Below are 17,209 nucleotides of genomic sequence, written 5' to 3' on the forward strand. Positions count from 1 at the left end.
TGAAGCATAGTCATGCTTCTGAAATCAGACTGTGATATCACTACTCTTCTGATTGGTATCAAATGTTGGAACTGATCTTTGGAGGAACTTGTAGATGGGATGATTATAGGATGAGATCAGCATAATGGCTTGCTGCATTATGCCAGGAAAAAAATGAATGCCTGTAGAAATGATCCGTTTTTCCCTTTTATGCATACAAGTTTTCTTAAAAGAAAAAAAAAAACCAAAGAAACTAAACTTTGATTTATATGTTGTTTTTTTGTGGATGGATAAACATGGGAAATCAGTGATGAGCTTAGAGCATATCTATGGTCAAAATTTTAAATCACATATTCATTTACAAATTTATATTTTGAATATTTCTAGGCTAGTCCTATTAATCTGAACAATGTAGAAGTTTGTAAACTTCATTTGTGAAGGACCCCACACATTTATTTTCTTGAATTCTGTGACACGTAGGCACTGCTGTATCAAGCGTTTCACAAAGTCTACCTTCTGTACTACAGAGCTAGACATGTGCGATTCATTTCATTACGAATCGAAATTCAGATTAAAAGTTTGTTATTCTGATGTATTCGAATTTGTCACAGTAGTAACAAATTTCAACAAATCCGAAATCAAATATAATGAAACAAATTATCAATGTTCAAATTTTAAATGGAAACATATTGCAATAAATACAGCAAGGTATAAAAGTGAAATAAGATGATTCCTATTTATAGAACAGAATAAAACAAAATAGAATCTAAAAGAATAGAATAGTTTAAAATAGAATAGAAAATAAAAGAATGGAATAAAATAGAATGAATACAGCTGTCTTCTGAAATTCAAAATCTTTTGAAAATAACAAATCTATGAAATTAAACCAAATATCCAAAATGAATTCCGAAAACGTATCATTCTAACATAATCGAATACAATTATTACCTTAATGAATACGAAGCAAAACTTACTTTTCCTGTCATGCACATCTCTATAAAGCGGTGCGCAGAGCTCCAGGATATTGAAGCAGAATGGGGGAATTTATTTAAACTATAGCAGTCAGAATCTGAAGTAGCGGTGCATAGTACCCAATCATCTCATAGCTTCGGTTTGTTCATTTAAGCTTTGAAAATGCACGCTAGAAGTTGAATGGTTGCCATGCACAACTGTTTTAGTAAATTCTTCTTGGTGTGATTTGGTTGGAAGGTAGCCTTGCAGAATGTACAAATATAGCTCCCTAGGAACCTGAATAGGGGAGAATATCTGGCATCACATAGTAAGGGGAATACAGTGCCTTCTAGGAAGGATTGGATGGGGTTGGGAGAGAGGACTTGTAAAATTAAAAATATTTTTACCCTGATGCATTTGATTATCCACGAGTTTGGAATATAGTTCAGTCACATGCTTCTGAAAATAGAGAACCCGGTTTAGCTCCCAGCATGCAGCTTCGTTCTCCATGGTGAATTTGTCACAGCACTACATACTCCACTTCAACACAGAGATTACTTAACATAAATAAATATACTTTTTTTTTTGCAGTTTATTTTTTTATGTAAACTAACACAACCAACATATAGGCATCAGTTTTGATCAGTGTGGTGGATGGTCATTTAAAGTGGTAGTAAAGTCTTCTATTTGTATCGACTAAATGTGCACCGTTTAGGAGATCTTTACTTTAAAAGCAGCAGATGACATCATTGGCGCATATGCATGCGTGAGTGAATTCACTGCGGCTCGACCATTCAAACCAGTGGTCTCCAAACTGTGGCCTGAGGACCAGACACGGCCCTTTGCTAGACTTTATCCGACTCTTGGGGCACTATTCCGCCCATTGACATGAGGTACTATTCCTTCCAATGATATCAACAGTGGGTCATAATTTCTGCCACCAATGATGGGACGCTATTCTTCCCACTAATATCATTGATGGGGGCACTCTTCCACCCACTAATATCAATGATGGGACACTATTCCACCCACTACTATCAATAATGGGGCATTATTTATCCTACTCATACTAACAATGGGACACTATTCCTCACACTGACACCAACAATAGGGCATCAGTTCTTCCAATGGTACCAATGTTGGAGTACTATTCTTCCCACTGATACCAATGATGGGGTATTATTCCTTCCACTAATACCAATGATGGGCTACTATATCGCCTCCTCCTGCTGACCATAGGTGCTGTGTAACGGACTACTAACCCTGAGGCAAGGTTAGTTCTGCCTGATGCTGGGTCCAGGACATTTTCAACCTCCATTGGTCACAATCCGGCCCTCCTAAAGTCTGAATCATAATAAGCTGGCCCCTGATTCAAATGGTCGAAGCCTGCAAACCCGGAAGGAAGACCTGGTGAAGATGGAAGCCCTGATAGGGGTGACAGCCCTGCTGGAGGGCTTCTTTTTACGGTATGTCTGTCATAGTGTGCTAGTATGCTGTGCATACTATCACATGATGACTTTATCCTGCAGAGGGGCTCTTTTTTTGCGGTTTACTACCGCTTGAAAACCTCCTCCTAACTTCAAATCTACCTATTTTGACTTGAAGGAAAAGGTATTAAACACTTGTGGGAGATGGGCAGGTTTGAGTACTGCCAAGAATAGAGAGTTGATGGCCTATTTAAAGGCAGTAGTCTTAAAGATACTGTATTTCCCCGAAAATAAGACACTATCGTATTTTTTTTTTTTGGCTCAAAAAAAGACACTAAATCTTATTTTCGGGGTAGGTCTTATTTTTTTAATGTACAGGTGTGGACAGGGGGTGCAGAGGTGTACACAGGGCCAGTGACGGAGGTGGTGGAACAGCTGACCACAACTAGGTCTTATTTTCAGGGTAGGTCTTATACTTCAGCAATTCCCAAAAATAATGCTAGGTCTTATTTTTGGGGTAGGTCTTATTTTTGGGGAAACGGTATACAGTGAACTGACCTCAGTGTATTATGCATGATGTGGATGGTTGCCCTTGGTGAGGTTGGGTGGCTTGGGACATAGTTTACCAGTCAGAAAATAACACAATACAGTTGTGGACAACAGAAGCCAGATTAAAAATGTTTAATATAAAATAAGGTCCAACTGTGGTAAACTGCAATGGGCTAAGGAACCTCATGACCCATCAAAATGGCTAGAAAAAAACATTGATAATACAGTTCCATTTGCACAGCCATGATCATGATGTTTTTGAGGTGAAATTAGAACACAGCATTGACGGAAGAGATGGTCTGATGGTAATGACGGTGACATAGTCATGTTTAACATCCAGAAGCTATGAGGACTGGGTGGAGTTACTGCCGGTTTTAGGTCAATGATGAAACAGATGTTTTCTGGCTGCTAAGTATGTTACTCCTAGGGCCCATGTAAACCTACAGTTAGGTCCATATATATTTGGACACAGGCACAATTTTTATACTTTTGGCTCTGTATGCCACCAGAATAAATTTGAAATGAAACAATCCAAATGAATTTGAAGTGCAGACTTTCAGCTTTAATTCAAGGGTTCAACATAAATATCAAGTACAACTTTTAGGAACTGCAACCATTTTTATACACAGTCCCTCCATTTTCAGGGGCTCAAATGTAATTTGACAAATGAATATAATCATAAATAAAATGTTCATTTGTAATATTTTGCTGTGAATCCTTTACTGGCAATGACTGCCTGAAGTCTGGAACCCATGGACATTACCATAGACTGGGTTTCCTCCTTTCTGATGCTTTGCCAGGCTGTAACTGCAGCTGTCTTCAGTTGTTCTTTGTGGGTCTTTCTGCCTTTAGTTTTGCCTTCAGCAAGTGAAATGCATGCTCAATTGGGTTGAGATCAGGTGATTGACTCGGCCATTGCAGAATATTCCACTTTTTTTCCTTCAAAAGCTCTTGGGTTGCTTTTGCAGTGTGTTTTGGATCATTGTCCATCTGTACTGTGAAGCGCTGTCCAATCACCTTTGATGCATGTGGCTGAATCTGGGCTGACAGTATATTTTTAAACACTTTAGAATTTAACCGGCTGTTTCTGTCACATCATCAATAAACACCAATTGAAAAGGCTCACACTCGTGCGCTGCTACACCCTAAATAATATAAACAAAGATTGTTGCACCCACTCACTAAGTGTACTCTCACTTAAAATTTATATAAACCAAGATCCTGAGGAAGTCACATGACCAGTGATGTAATGTGTGGGTGAAGCCTAGTGACGTCACTTTCAGTATTGTGCAAACCAGGTCAATCACAGCGGCCTTTTACCACGTGATCAGCCGTATCCAATGACACACTGATCTCCGGGAAATGCAATTGCCGGCTATTGGCTGCACTTTCCTCACGCTGTCACAGTGTGAGGACAGTACTGCCGAGAACCGGCAGTTGTCAGAGGAGGGATCGGCACCGATCATCAGATTTCAGAGTGGCTCCTTTCTCTTGTAATGTTTATGGAGTCACCCTTGCATGCAGGGACTAGATTGGGTCTCCCTACACTGTGTGCATCAATAGAAGCACACAGCCCCAAAGGCCTAGGATGTCAAAGTACTCCCTTGCTCCTCCCCACCTCTAAACTATAAGTTAAACTTGAGCCTGCATAAACCCTTTGCAGTCACTTTATTAAAATATTAAATAGGTATACATTATCTGCTCTGTGCAATGGTATTGCACAGAGCAGCCCCAAACCTTCTCTTCTGGGATCCTCTTCTCTGTGTCCCACCATTGAAAGCACACCTGCAAGCTTAGTGTGGTGCTGGGATGTGTACATCCATTGACACACACAGCATGGCTCTGCCCCACCCCATCCCACTCTCTGCTTGCAAGATTTGATTGACTTTTTGATTTGATTGCTGTCTCTGAGCCTATGAGGAAAGACCAACGCCGCTGCAGATGGGCACAGCACTGGATCAAGTTAGGTAAGATAGGTAAGTATATAGGGATGTAAGGGGGTGATACAACTAGTGGGTCATTATTTATCGGAATGCATTAAGGTAAAGAAAATGTCTAGTCTTTATAACCACTTTAACTCTTACCTGTGAAGATCAGAAGTTCAGGGAAGCAGCACAGAGAGAGCAGGAGACAGCAGCAGTATTGGAATATGTAAACTGCAGGTGCTGGGGTAAGAATTTTAACAAGTAGTTTACTGGGGAATGTTTATTTTATTGTGCTGAACATTGACAGTTTATTTTTACAGGTACTTATATAGCACTGTCAATTTATGCAGTGCTTTATATATACAGTGGGGATTGAAAGTTTGGGCACCCCAGCTAAAAATTTGTATTAATGTGCATAAAGAAGCCAAGGAAAGATGGAAAAATCTCCAAAAGGCATCAAATTACAGATTAGACATTCTTATAATATGTCAACAAAAGTTAGATTATATTTCCATCATTTACACTTTCAAAATAACAGAAAACAAAAAAATGGCGTCTGCAAAAGTTTGGGCACCCTGCAGAATTTATAGCATGCACTGCCCCCTTTGCAAAGCTGAGACCTGCCAGTGTTATGGATTGTTCTCAATCATCGTCTGGGAAGACCAGGTGATGTCAATCTCAAAGGTTTTAAATGCCCAGACTCATCTGACCTTGCCCCAACAATCAGCACCATGGGTTCTTCTAAGCAGTTGTCTAGAAAACTGAAACTGAAAATAGTTGACGGTCACAAAGCTGGAGAAGGCTATAAGAAGATAGCAAAGCGTTTTCAGATGTCAATATCCTCTGTTCGGAATGTAATTAAGAAATGGCAGTCATCAGGAACAGTGGAAGTTAAAGCAAGATCTGGAAGACCAAGAAAAATATCAGACAGAACAGCTCGCAGGATTGTGAGAAAAACAATTCAAAACCCACGTTTGACTGCACGATCCCTCCAGAAAGATCTGGCAGACACTGGAGTTGTGGTACACTATTCCACTATAAAGAGATACTTGTACAAATATGGTCTTCATGGAAGAGTCATCAGAAGAAAACCTCTTCTACGTCCTCACCACAAAAATCATCGTTTGAACTTTGCAAATGAACATATAGACAAGCCTGATGCATTTTGGAAACACGTTCTGTGGACCGATGAGGGTAAAATTTTACTTTTTGGCCGGAATGAGCAAAGGTACGTTTGGAGAAGAAGGGGCACAGAATTTAATGAAAAGAACCTCTGTCCAACTGTTAAGCATGGGGTTGGATCAATCATGCTTTGGGGTTGTGTTGCAGCCAGTGGCACAGGGAACATCTCACGAGTAGAAGGAAAAATGGATTCAATAACATTTCAGCAAATTTTGGATGGTAACTTGATGCCATCTGTGAAAAAGCTGAAGTTAAAGAGAGGATGGCTTCTACAAATGTATAATGATCCTAAACACACCTCGAAATCCACGGGGGATTACATCAAGAGGCGTAAACTAAAGGTTTTGCCATGGCCTTCACAATTTCCTAACCTCAACATAATTGAAAATCTATGGCTAGACCTTAAAAGAGCAGTGCGTGACAGACAGCCCAGAAATCTCAAAGAACTGGAAGACTTTTGTAAGGAAGAATGGGCAAAGATACCTCAAACAAGAATTTAAAGACTCTTGGCTGGCTACAAAAAGCGTTTACAAGCTGTGATACTTGCCAAAGGGGGCAGTGCAAGATATTAACTCTGCAGGGTGCCCAAACTTTTGCAGATGCCATTTTTTTGTTTTCTGTTATTTTGAAAGTGTAAATGATGGAAATAAAATCTAACTTTTGTTGACATATTATAAGAATGTCTAATCTGTAATTTGATACCTTTTGGAGATTTTTCCATCTTTCCTTGGCTTCTTTATGCACATTAATACAAATTTTTAGCTGGGGTGCCCAAACTTTCGATCCCCACTGTATATATATCTTACAATCTAAGGTACTTAACTCACATTCAAACATACTGACCCGGACTGCGTCAAAAAATAGGCCTGGGCATTTTAGACTGAGCAGCCATTTTCTCCACGGAGCTGGCCTGCGGATGGTGTCGGGATCACGGAATTGGTCCTCCATGCTGTAATGTAGATGGGCACTGTTGATATAAAGGGGACTGCACTGTAAAAGGGCACTGTATTGATTATAGTGCACCTTTACAGTGCAGCCCCTTTATATCACAGTACCCCTAGCAATCCCAGCCCCCTTGCAGTCATGCCCCCCTATTCTCTTTAATCAGAGTGCCCTATTTTACTCTCTGGCTTCCCCTGCACAGTCCTACCTTTGGCAGGGCACAGGCAAGATTCAGCCCGTGTATCTTCTCCAGGGTCTCCCTCCCTGATGACGATGTCATGCTATCAGCAAAGCAGGGGGCAGGATGAGCTGCAGCTGGATCATATTTACAGTATATTTTGACCAAAGAGCAGCAAAGAGACATCCCCATATATTCAGCAAAGAGATATCCCCATATATTCAGCAAAGAGATGACCCAATACAGCAAAGAGACTTTCCCATGTATTAAAAAAAAGGCCCAATCCAGTAAGGAGACATCCACATATACAGTGGGGCAAAAAAGTATTTAGTCAGCCACCAATTGTGCAAGTTCTCCCACATAAAAAGATGAGAGAGGCCTGTAATTGGCATCATAGGTAGACCTCAACTATGAGAGACAAAATGAGAAAAAAAATCCAGACAATCACATTGGCTGATTTGGAAAGAATTTATTTGGTGGAAAATAAGTATTTGGTCACCTACAAACAAGCAAGATTTCTGGCTCTCACAGAACTGTACCTTCTTCTTTAAGAGGCTCCTCTGTCCTGTACTCATTACCTGTATCAATGGCACCTGTTTGAACTTGTTATCAGTATAAAAGACACCTGTCCACAACCTCAAACAGTCACACTCCAAACTCCACTATGGTGAAGATCAAAGAGCTGTCGAAGGACACCAGAAACAAAATTGTAGACCTGCACCAGGCTGGGAAGACTGAATCTGCAATAGGCAAGCAGCTTGGTGTAAACAAATCAACTGTGGGAGCAATAATTAGAAAATGGAAGACATACAAGACCACTGATAATCTCCCTCAATCTGGGGCTACACGCAAGATCTCACCCCGTGGGGTTAAAATGATCACAAGAACGGTGAGAAAATCCCAGGACCACACGGGGGGGGGGGCGACCTAGTGAATGACCTGCAGAGAGCTGGGACCAACGTAACAAAGGCTACCATCAGTAACACACTACGCCGCCAGGGACTCAGATCCTGCAGTGCCAGACGTGTCCCCCTGCTTAAGCCAGTACATGTCCGGGCCCGTCTGAAGTTTGCTAGAGAGCATTTGGATGATCCAGAAGAGGATTGGGAGAATGTCATATGGTCAGATGAAACCAAAATAGAACTGTTTGGTAGAAACACAACTCGTCGTGTTTGGAGGAGAGAGAATGCTGAGTTGCATCCAAAGAACACCATACCTACTGTGAAGCATGGGGGTGGCAACATCATGCTTTGGGGCTGTTTCTCCGCAAAGGGACTAGGACGACTGATCCATGTACAGGACAGAATGAATGGGGCCATGTATCGTGAGATTTTGAGTGCAAACCTCCTTCCATCAGCAAGGGCATTGAAGATGAAACGTGGCTGGGTCTTCCAACATGACAATGATCCCAAACATACCGCCCGAGCAATGAAGGAGTGGCTTCGTAAGAAGCATTTCAAGGTCCTGGAGTGGCCTAGACAGTCTCCAGATCTCAACCCCATAGAAAATCTTTGGAGGGAGTTGAAAGTCCGTGTTGCCCAGCGACAGCCCCAAAACATCACTGCTCTAGAGGAGATCTGCATGGAGGAATGGGCCAACATACCAGCAACAGTGTGTGCCAACCTTGTGAAGACTTACAGGAAACGTTTGACCTCTGTCATTGCCAACAAAGGATATATAACAAAGTATTGAGATGAACTTTTGATATTGACCAAATACTTATTTTCCACCATAATTTTCAAATAAATTCTTTCCAAATCAGCCAATGTGATTGTCTGGATTTTTTTTCTCATTTTGTCTCTCATAATTGAGGTCTACCTATGATGCCAATTACAGGCCTCTCTCATCTTTTTAAGTGGGAGAACTTGCACAATTGGTGGCTGACTAAATACTTTTTTGCCCCACTGTATTCAGCAAAGAGAAACCACCATCCACCAAAGAGCCATCCCAAAAGCAGCAAAAAGACAGCCCCATACAGCAAAGAGACATATCCATATAGCGGAAAGACAGCCCAATTCAGCAAAGAGACAGCTCCATATAGCAAAGCGATGGCCCAATTCAGCAAAGAGACAGCTCCATATAGCAAAGAGATGGCCCAATCCAGCAAAGAGACAGCTCCATCCAGCAAAGAGACATCTCCATATAGCAAAGAGACATCACAATCCAGCAAAGAGAAAGCCTCTTTTAGCAAAGAGACAGTCCCATATAGCAAATACATGCCCAATTTTGCAGAGACAGCTTCATATAGCAAAGAGATGGCCCAATCCGGCAAAGAGGAAGCCTAATCCAGCAAAGAGACAGCCCCATCCAGCAAAAAGACATCTCCATATAGCAAAGACATCTCCATGTAGCAAAGAGACATCCCAATCCAGCAAAGAACTTCATATAACAAAGCAACAGTTCCATATAGCAAAGAGACAGCCCAATCTAGCAGAGACAGCTCCATATAGCAAAGATACATCTCCATATAGCAGAGAGACAGCCCAATCCAGCAAAGAGACAGCCTCTTTGATCAAACAGAAATCCCAATCCAGCAAAGAGACATCTGCATGTAGCAAAATGACAGCCCAAATCCAGCAGAGACAGCTCCATGTAGCAAAGAGACAGCCCCATAAAGCAAAGAGAAAGCCCCATTCAGCAAAGAGACAGCTCCAAATAGCAAAGAGATGGCTCAATCCAGCAGAGACAGCCCCATATACCAAAGAGACAGCCCCATATAGCAAAGAGAGGGCCCAATCCAGCAAAGAAACAGCTCCATATAGCAAAGAGATGGCCCAATCCAGCAAAGAGACGACTTAATCCAGCAAAGAGACGGCCCCATCCAGCAAAGAGACATCTCAATGCAGCAAAGAGACAGCCCCATCCAGCAAAGAGACATCTCCATGTAGCAAAGAGACTTCTAAATCCAGCAAAGAGAAAGCCTGACAAAGCAAAGCGACAGTAGCAAATAGACAGCCCAATATAGCAGATACAGCTCCATATAGAAAAGAGACTGCCCAATCCAGCAAAGAGAAAGCCTCATATAGCAAAGCAACAGTCCTATATAGCAAAGAGACAGTCCAATCTAGCAAAGACAGCTCCATATAGCAAAGAAATGGCCCAATCCAGCAGAGAGAGCTCCATATAGCAAAGAGACAGCCCCATTCAACAAAATGACAGCTCCATATAGAAAAGATACTGCCCAATCCAGAAAAGAGAAAGCCTCATATAGCAAAGTGACAGCCCCATATAGCAAAGAGACAGCCCAATCTATCAGAGACAGCTCCATATAGCAAAAAGATAGCCCCATTCAATAAAAAGACAGCTCCATATAGAAAAGAGACTGCCCAATCCAGAAAAGAGAAAGCCCCATATAGCAAAGAAACGGCTCAATCTAGCAGAGACAGCTCCATATAGCAAAGAGAAAGCCCCATTCAGCAAAAAGACAGCTTCATATAAAAAAGATACTGTCCAATCCAGAAAAGAGAAAGCTCCATATAGCAGAGAGACGACCCAATCCAGCAGAAACAGCCCCATTCAGCAAAGAGACAGCTCAATCCACCCACGGTTGCAGACTGTTTGGCTGTAACACATACTGGATCAGTGCACTCACCTTCCTCCACTGTGCAGCTGTCACTGTGTGCCGACCACTGTTAGGAGGAAGCCCACCGTTGAAGCTGCAGGTGCTTCCTGTGTGTCACTGACTGGAGCCCTCTTGAACTCCCTAACTTGCTGACACTGCCCCTGCTATAGGAATGGCCGCATAGCGGGTGGTGAGCGGCGGCCCCCAGCCTGTGTTAGTCCTGCTCAGACCATGATCGCCGTTTACCTCCCACTGTGAAGCCCGGTCATCAACAGGACTCCCTTCTTAGAACATGCAGCCTGACAGCCCTGGCCCACTGGGCAAATGCCCGATGTGCCCTATGGCCAGTCGAGGCCTGCATACATACACATACTAGGGCCAATTTGGACAGGAGCCAATTAACCTATCAGCATGTTTTGGCGTGTGAGAGGAAACCGTAGTACCCAGTAGAAACCCACGCAGGCACAGGGAGAGCATGCAAACTCCATGCAGGTAGTGACATGGTTGGGATATGAACCAATGACCCTAGTGCTGCCAAGTGGAAGTGTTAACCACTTGGCCACTAATACTACTTTAACTTCTCAACTATGTGCCACATTGCATCATGTTTTCATCACCCTTATCAGAGAGTGACAGCAGATACTAAAAGTGCAGCTCAGCATGTCAAATGATCTTTGTTTCTTGCCCATTCCCCCAGACATTAGGTCCATGTAAGTTCAGAACCTCCTTGTCCTGATTCCCAGAATACAGATCACATGATCACTTCCTGGAAGAACTGGTATAAACTGTAATTAAGTACTTTGCATGGCACCCTGCAGAAACCGGACTGGTAGCTTTGGGTGGCAGAAGTCTTCTCAGCATTAAAGTGGTTGTAAACCTCAGACATGAAATACAAACAAAGCTTATCCCTCTATAGTGTCTGCTTGTCTCAATCCAGAGCACTAAGTGTCATTTCTGTCTGCTACTTCCTTCCTCTCCTATCAGTATGAATCACTTCTGACATGTTTTCCTGACACTAAGAGAAAAATGGTGACAGGGGAGGGATTTTTTTTTTTTTTTTTTAAGTCCGCAAACGTGCAAACTACAACGAAAAAACCCGTAAGTGAACACAAAAAAAGTGCAAGTGCGAACACCACACGAAAAAGTGCACTTAGGGGTGTGTTTGTCCTACCCCCGGAAGGGTTGGACCGTTCACCTGATCCCCCGGGGCACGAAGCTCCTGACAGGGACAAGGTTCCCATTTGGTCCTCCTGGCCAAAAGGCCTGGTGGACCACCGTTCCTTATGCCCAGCCGAAGCCAGACATCCAGTACTAGGCAAGGGGGTTCTCCCGAAGAGAAAACCCCCTAGGGATCAGGGGAGGAAGGAACCAAAAGGCCACACATCCTCCCCCTAGACTTCAGGTTAGGCCCGAGGACCCACACCCTCCATCCGTGAAAAACACACACATAAGAACAGAAAAAGTGACAAACGTGGGAGTGAAAATAAATTAAATAAATAGAAAATAAAAAAGTGGTACCGTGCCAAATTGTGCACAGACCAGGCCCTGAGGCCTGTAGCAAAAATTGCCCTGGTCCTAGCCAAAAGGCCTGGTCCTTAGGGCGCTGTGCAAAAAGAAGTGAAAAACAGTGGCCGAGTGTCATCTCACACCCAAGTGTTACTAGTGACACCCCTGAGCGCGTCTTCCCCAGGGGGCACTGAGTTTGCGGACTTTTTGCGCCCCCAGCCCCTGGCCAGACCAAGGTAGATCCGTCCAAATCAGGAGGTACTGGGTCTTTCCAGTCTTCCCAGAGGAATTACTCCCAAGGCCCCAGAACGAATCATGGCGCTCCCTGGTTTCTGTCCCTCCGGTACTAGCCTTCCGGACCCCCATCATACCAGTGAGGGTACTATACAACAACCATCCCCGCAAAGCTAGAATGGTCGGGAGCACCCCCACTGGACACTGATAAGAACAGATACTACACTTGATCTTAGCCAAAAGGCCGAGAAGCGATGACAGGGGAGGGAGCTCCAGCTGATTGACAGCCTCAGCTCTGTTCCTGTGAGCTGTGTGGAGGACGGGGGGTGTCTCTTTCCTCCAATCAGCTCTCAGAACTCTGCTCACTGAGACAAGCTTTATAAATTCTGGACTTTGAATGGCTGTAGAAAAGAGAAGACTGCAGGTAAAACTTATGTAGGAGGATTTGTTTCTACTCTGTGTATCACCTGAGGCCAGTCACTGGGTATATGTAAGGGTTTAAAACCACTTTAAAGCAGAACTACACTGCATCTGAGGACCACAAACCAAAAGTGTTATTTAATTCATTTTTAGACTAGGTATACACACACTATATTGCCAAAAGTATTGGGCCAGCCCTCCAAATCATGTGATTCAGGTGTTCCAATCACCTCCATGGCCACAGGTGTATAAAATCAAGCACCTAGGCATGCAGACTGCTTCTACAAACATTTGTGAAAGAATGGGTCGCTCTTAGGAACTCAGTGAATTCAAGCGTGGTACCGTGATAGGTTGCCCCCTGTGCAATAAGTCCATCCATGACATTTCCTGGCTACTAAATATTCCCCAGTCAACTGTTGGTGGTATTATAACAAAGCGGAAGCAACTGGGAACAACAGGGTTTCCATGGCCCAGAAGCTGCATCCAAGCCTTACATCACCAAGTGCAATGCAAAGTGTCGGATGCAGCAGTGTAAAGCATGCCGCCACTGGAATCTACAACAGTGGAGACGTGTTCTCTGGAGTGAGGAATCACGCTTCTCTGTCTGGCAATCCAATGGACGTGTCTGGGTTTGGTGGTTGCCAGGAGAACGGTACTTACCTGACTGCATTGTGCCAAGTGTAAAGTTTGGTGGAGGGGGGATTATGGTGTGGGGTTGTTTTTCAGGGGTTGGACTTGGCCCCTTAGTTCCAGTGAAAGGAACTCTTAAGGCGTCAGAATACCAAGACATTTTGGACAATTTCATGCTCCCAACTTTGTGGGAACAGTTTGGGGATGGCCCCTTCCTGTTCCAACATGACTGCGCACCAGTGCACAAAGCAAGATCCATAAAGACATGTAGGAGTGAGTTTGGGGTGGAGGAACATGACTCCTGAACTCAACCCGATAGAACACCTTTGGGATGAATTACAGCGCAGACTGCGAGCCAGGCCTTCTCATCCGACATCACTGTCTGACCTCACAAATGCGTTTCTAGAAGAATGGTCAAACATTCCCATAGACACACTCCTAAACCTTGTGGACAGCCTTCCCAGAAGAGTTGAAGCTGTTATAGCTGCAAAGGGTGGACCAACTCAATATTGAACCCTATGGACTAAGACTGGGATGCCATTAAAGTTCATGTGCGTGTGGAAAGGCAGGCCGACCAATACTTTTGGCAATGTAGTGTATGTACGGGGCTGGTTTGCAATGCAATTTTAAAACCCGATTCAGTGTGATTTCATTCAGCGATTTAGGTGCGATTCCAATGCAAATTGATAAAATGTATGAGATTAGAAATTGCACCTGAACCAGACTAAAGTTTTTCTTCGTTTATATTATAGAATTCTGCAAACAGATACATTTTCTCCTTCACTGATATGCGCTGATGAGGCTGCACTGATGAGGTGGCACTGGTGGGAATTGATGAGGAGGCACTAATGATGCTGCAGTGATATGCAGCACTGATAGGTGGCAATGATGGCCACTGATAGGCGGTATGGATGGTCACTGCTGGGTGGCACAGATGAGCACTGATAGGTGGCAATGATGGCCACTGATAGGCGGTACGGATGGTCACTGCTGGGTGGCACAGATGAACACTGATAGGTGGCAATGATGGCCACTGATAGGCGGTACGGATGGTCACTGCTGGGTGGCAGAGATGAGCACTAATAGGTGGCACTGCTGGGCATCACTGATGGGCACTGATGGGTGGCACACGCCACTGCTGGGCACTTTTGGGGCTGCACTGATAATCAGTGCCCTGATTATCAGTGCAGATGTCCTCTGTGACATTTGCCTGTTATGGGCAGTACTTTCCTCACACTGTGACAGCCTGAGGAAAGTGCTGCCAATAACCGGCAACTGTATTTACTTTGTGATCAGCTGTGTCATTGGACACAGCTGATCACGTGGTAAAAGGCCGCTGTGATTGGACTTTTACCTTATCGTGATCAGCTGTGTCCATAGAACACAGAAATCACAGACAGCGCTGGGGGCGCGTTCTGGGAGGACGTCATATGACACCCTCCCAGAACTGGAAAACAGCGCGGTTGTAAAGTGGCTAATTTTGGCTGTTCTGGGTCTCACTGGCTGAAGGCTCAACTGCTTCTTCCTGCCTTCTAGTGGATTCTGGAATGTAGTGGGTTGGAAGAGGCAGACCCTGGGCCTGAATATTTATGTGGTCTCAGCTGATCCCTGGATGAGAATGCCCAGTATGTGGATGAGGAGTGCATAAATAGTCTGGGGCCTGGGGCAGCAGGGTTCTTGTCCGGAAGGAGAAGGTCCCAGCCTGAACCTGTAGGAGTTCATAATGTCCCATAATGTCCCAGCTCATGGACAGGTGGGGGGCCTACTTTCTGAAACTAGCTGGACCTAATTCAAAGGGGGTTCCCTGAGGATCTAGTCTGGAGGATCACAGGAGGTGTCTGGTCGGTGGCTTCAAAGTATAAGGGACATTGTGGGTGTAGGATCCTGGTGACTGTTGCTGCTTTAACCCTTTGAACCTCTGAACCAGTGCTACTGATGTGGGACCGTTCCTTTGCTCCAAGGGTTGCTCGTTCTCCTATGGTCTGCTGAGGGGAGAATTGTCCTGCAGAGTGTAGACAAATCAAAGTGTCCTCTGCTTACTTAGAGAAAAATGGCTCTGGACTATGCCAAAGCCCACCCTGCACAATATCCAAGTTCAACGAGCATTACCTCGTATAAAGACATTCCCTGCCTGGTCCTTGAGCTGTGTGCCTGGCTGATTTTACACCCACATGGGGAGAGGGAGGGGCTGTACTAGAGGCCAATCAGGTGCTCTACATTCACATGTCCAGGAAAAAAGACTCTGACAGGAGGAGAGAGCAGACAGATGTCCTCATCAGTTCACTGGTCTGTTGCTGCTCCTTCAATGTCTCATCACACTGCAGCTGAGAAAGAGAAGCAACCACTAAAGACTGTGCTATATGGCAGAGCTGTGTAAATCTCAGGAATGGATGGACAGATATACAAATCCTTTAGTAGACATGACAACTCCCATTTATGTATGTTACTGTATAGCTGTTTGGTGTTGGTGGGGAGAGGGCTGTACTCTGTTTGTGGCCCATGGCTGGGGTTTGTGTCTGGTATTGACCCCTGGCTGGATCAGTGCTCTCTCTGTGGCCCCAGGCTGGGCCGATGCTCTTTCTATGGCCCCTGGCTGGGTCAGTGCTCTCTCTGTGGCCCTTGGCTGGGCCATTGCTCTCTCTGTGGCCCCTGGCTGGGTCAATTCTCTGTCTGTGGCCCCTGGCTGGGTCAGTGCTCTCTCTGTGGACCCTGGCTGGGTCAGCGCTCTCTCTGGCCTCTGGCAGGGTAAGTGCTGTCTGTGGCCCCTGACTGGGGTCTGTGTCTGGTATGGGCACCTGGCTGGATCAGGGGCTCTGTGGCCCCTGGCTGGGTCAGGTCTCTGTCTGTGGTCCCTGGCTGGATCAGTGCTCTCTCTGTGGCCCCTGGCTGGCTCAGTTCTCTGTGGCCCTAGGCTGGGTCGGTGCTCTGTCTGTGGCCTCTGGCTGGGTGATTGCTCTCTCTGTGGTCCCTGGCTGGCTCAGTTCTCTGTCTGCGGTCCCTGATTAGGTCGGTGCTCTCTCTGTTGCCCCTGGCTGGGTCAGTTCTCTCTCTGTGGCCCCTGGCTGGGTCGGTGCTCTCTCTGTGGCCCCTGGCTGGGTCGGTGCTCTCTCTGTGGCACCTAGCTTTGCACCCCGCTCTATTTGCGTTCCTTGTCCGCTCTCCGTTTTCTGCTAGCAGAGTGGGCGGTTCCTTTCTCGGGAAGCTTTGCGGTTGTCCTGGAAACATACGACCCCGCCTCCTGTCACTCTCGCGGGAAGGCTCCCAGCAATAATCTGGCCGCAGGACGGGAGTGGGCGGGGTAACAGGAAGGGGTGGTGCTGGGTGGCAGTGCGGGCTGCTCAATGCCGGCTGGCCGGGATCAGGATGACAGCGGCCGGGGGGGACGGGGACGAGCTGCCAGGTGAGTGTGTGTCCAACTTGTCATCACCGATATCGGGGATCGCATCGTGTGTGTGCGGTCACCGGTCCTCTTTGATACCGATCCGAGAAACCGATACCGCACCATATACGATCCTACACAGGACTCTTCTATAGATCACTGGATCCCACCGCACGGCATTCCCCACGACTATACTCCCCGATCATCCCTCCATGGAGTACTGGGCGATCTATACATTGTACACGTGACCGTGCTCTGTATATACGACCCCTCATCACCTGTACAACGACACACATTTCCCTAGAAAGGACTTGCCACCATCTCCGATGGAGTACTCCATCACCT

The 17,209-nt window shown here is 45.2% G+C and overlaps 1 pseudogene; it reads right to left on the reverse strand.

Moving 5' to 3' along the window:
• Nucleotides 1-12,575: 12,575 nt before the first annotated feature.
• LOC149434871 (U2 spliceosomal RNA) lies at nucleotides 12,576-12,691 on the reverse strand (annotated as a pseudogene).
• Nucleotides 12,692-17,209: the final 4,518 nt, after the last annotated feature.

The sequence above is a fragment of the Staurois parvus genome, unplaced genomic scaffold (genome assembly GCF_062004578.1).
Source record: "Staurois parvus isolate SC_StPar_1 unplaced genomic scaffold, SC_StPar_1.0 ptg001648l, whole genome shotgun sequence".
In the NCBI taxonomy this organism is placed as follows: domain Eukaryota; kingdom Metazoa; phylum Chordata; class Amphibia; order Anura; family Ranidae; genus Staurois; species Staurois parvus.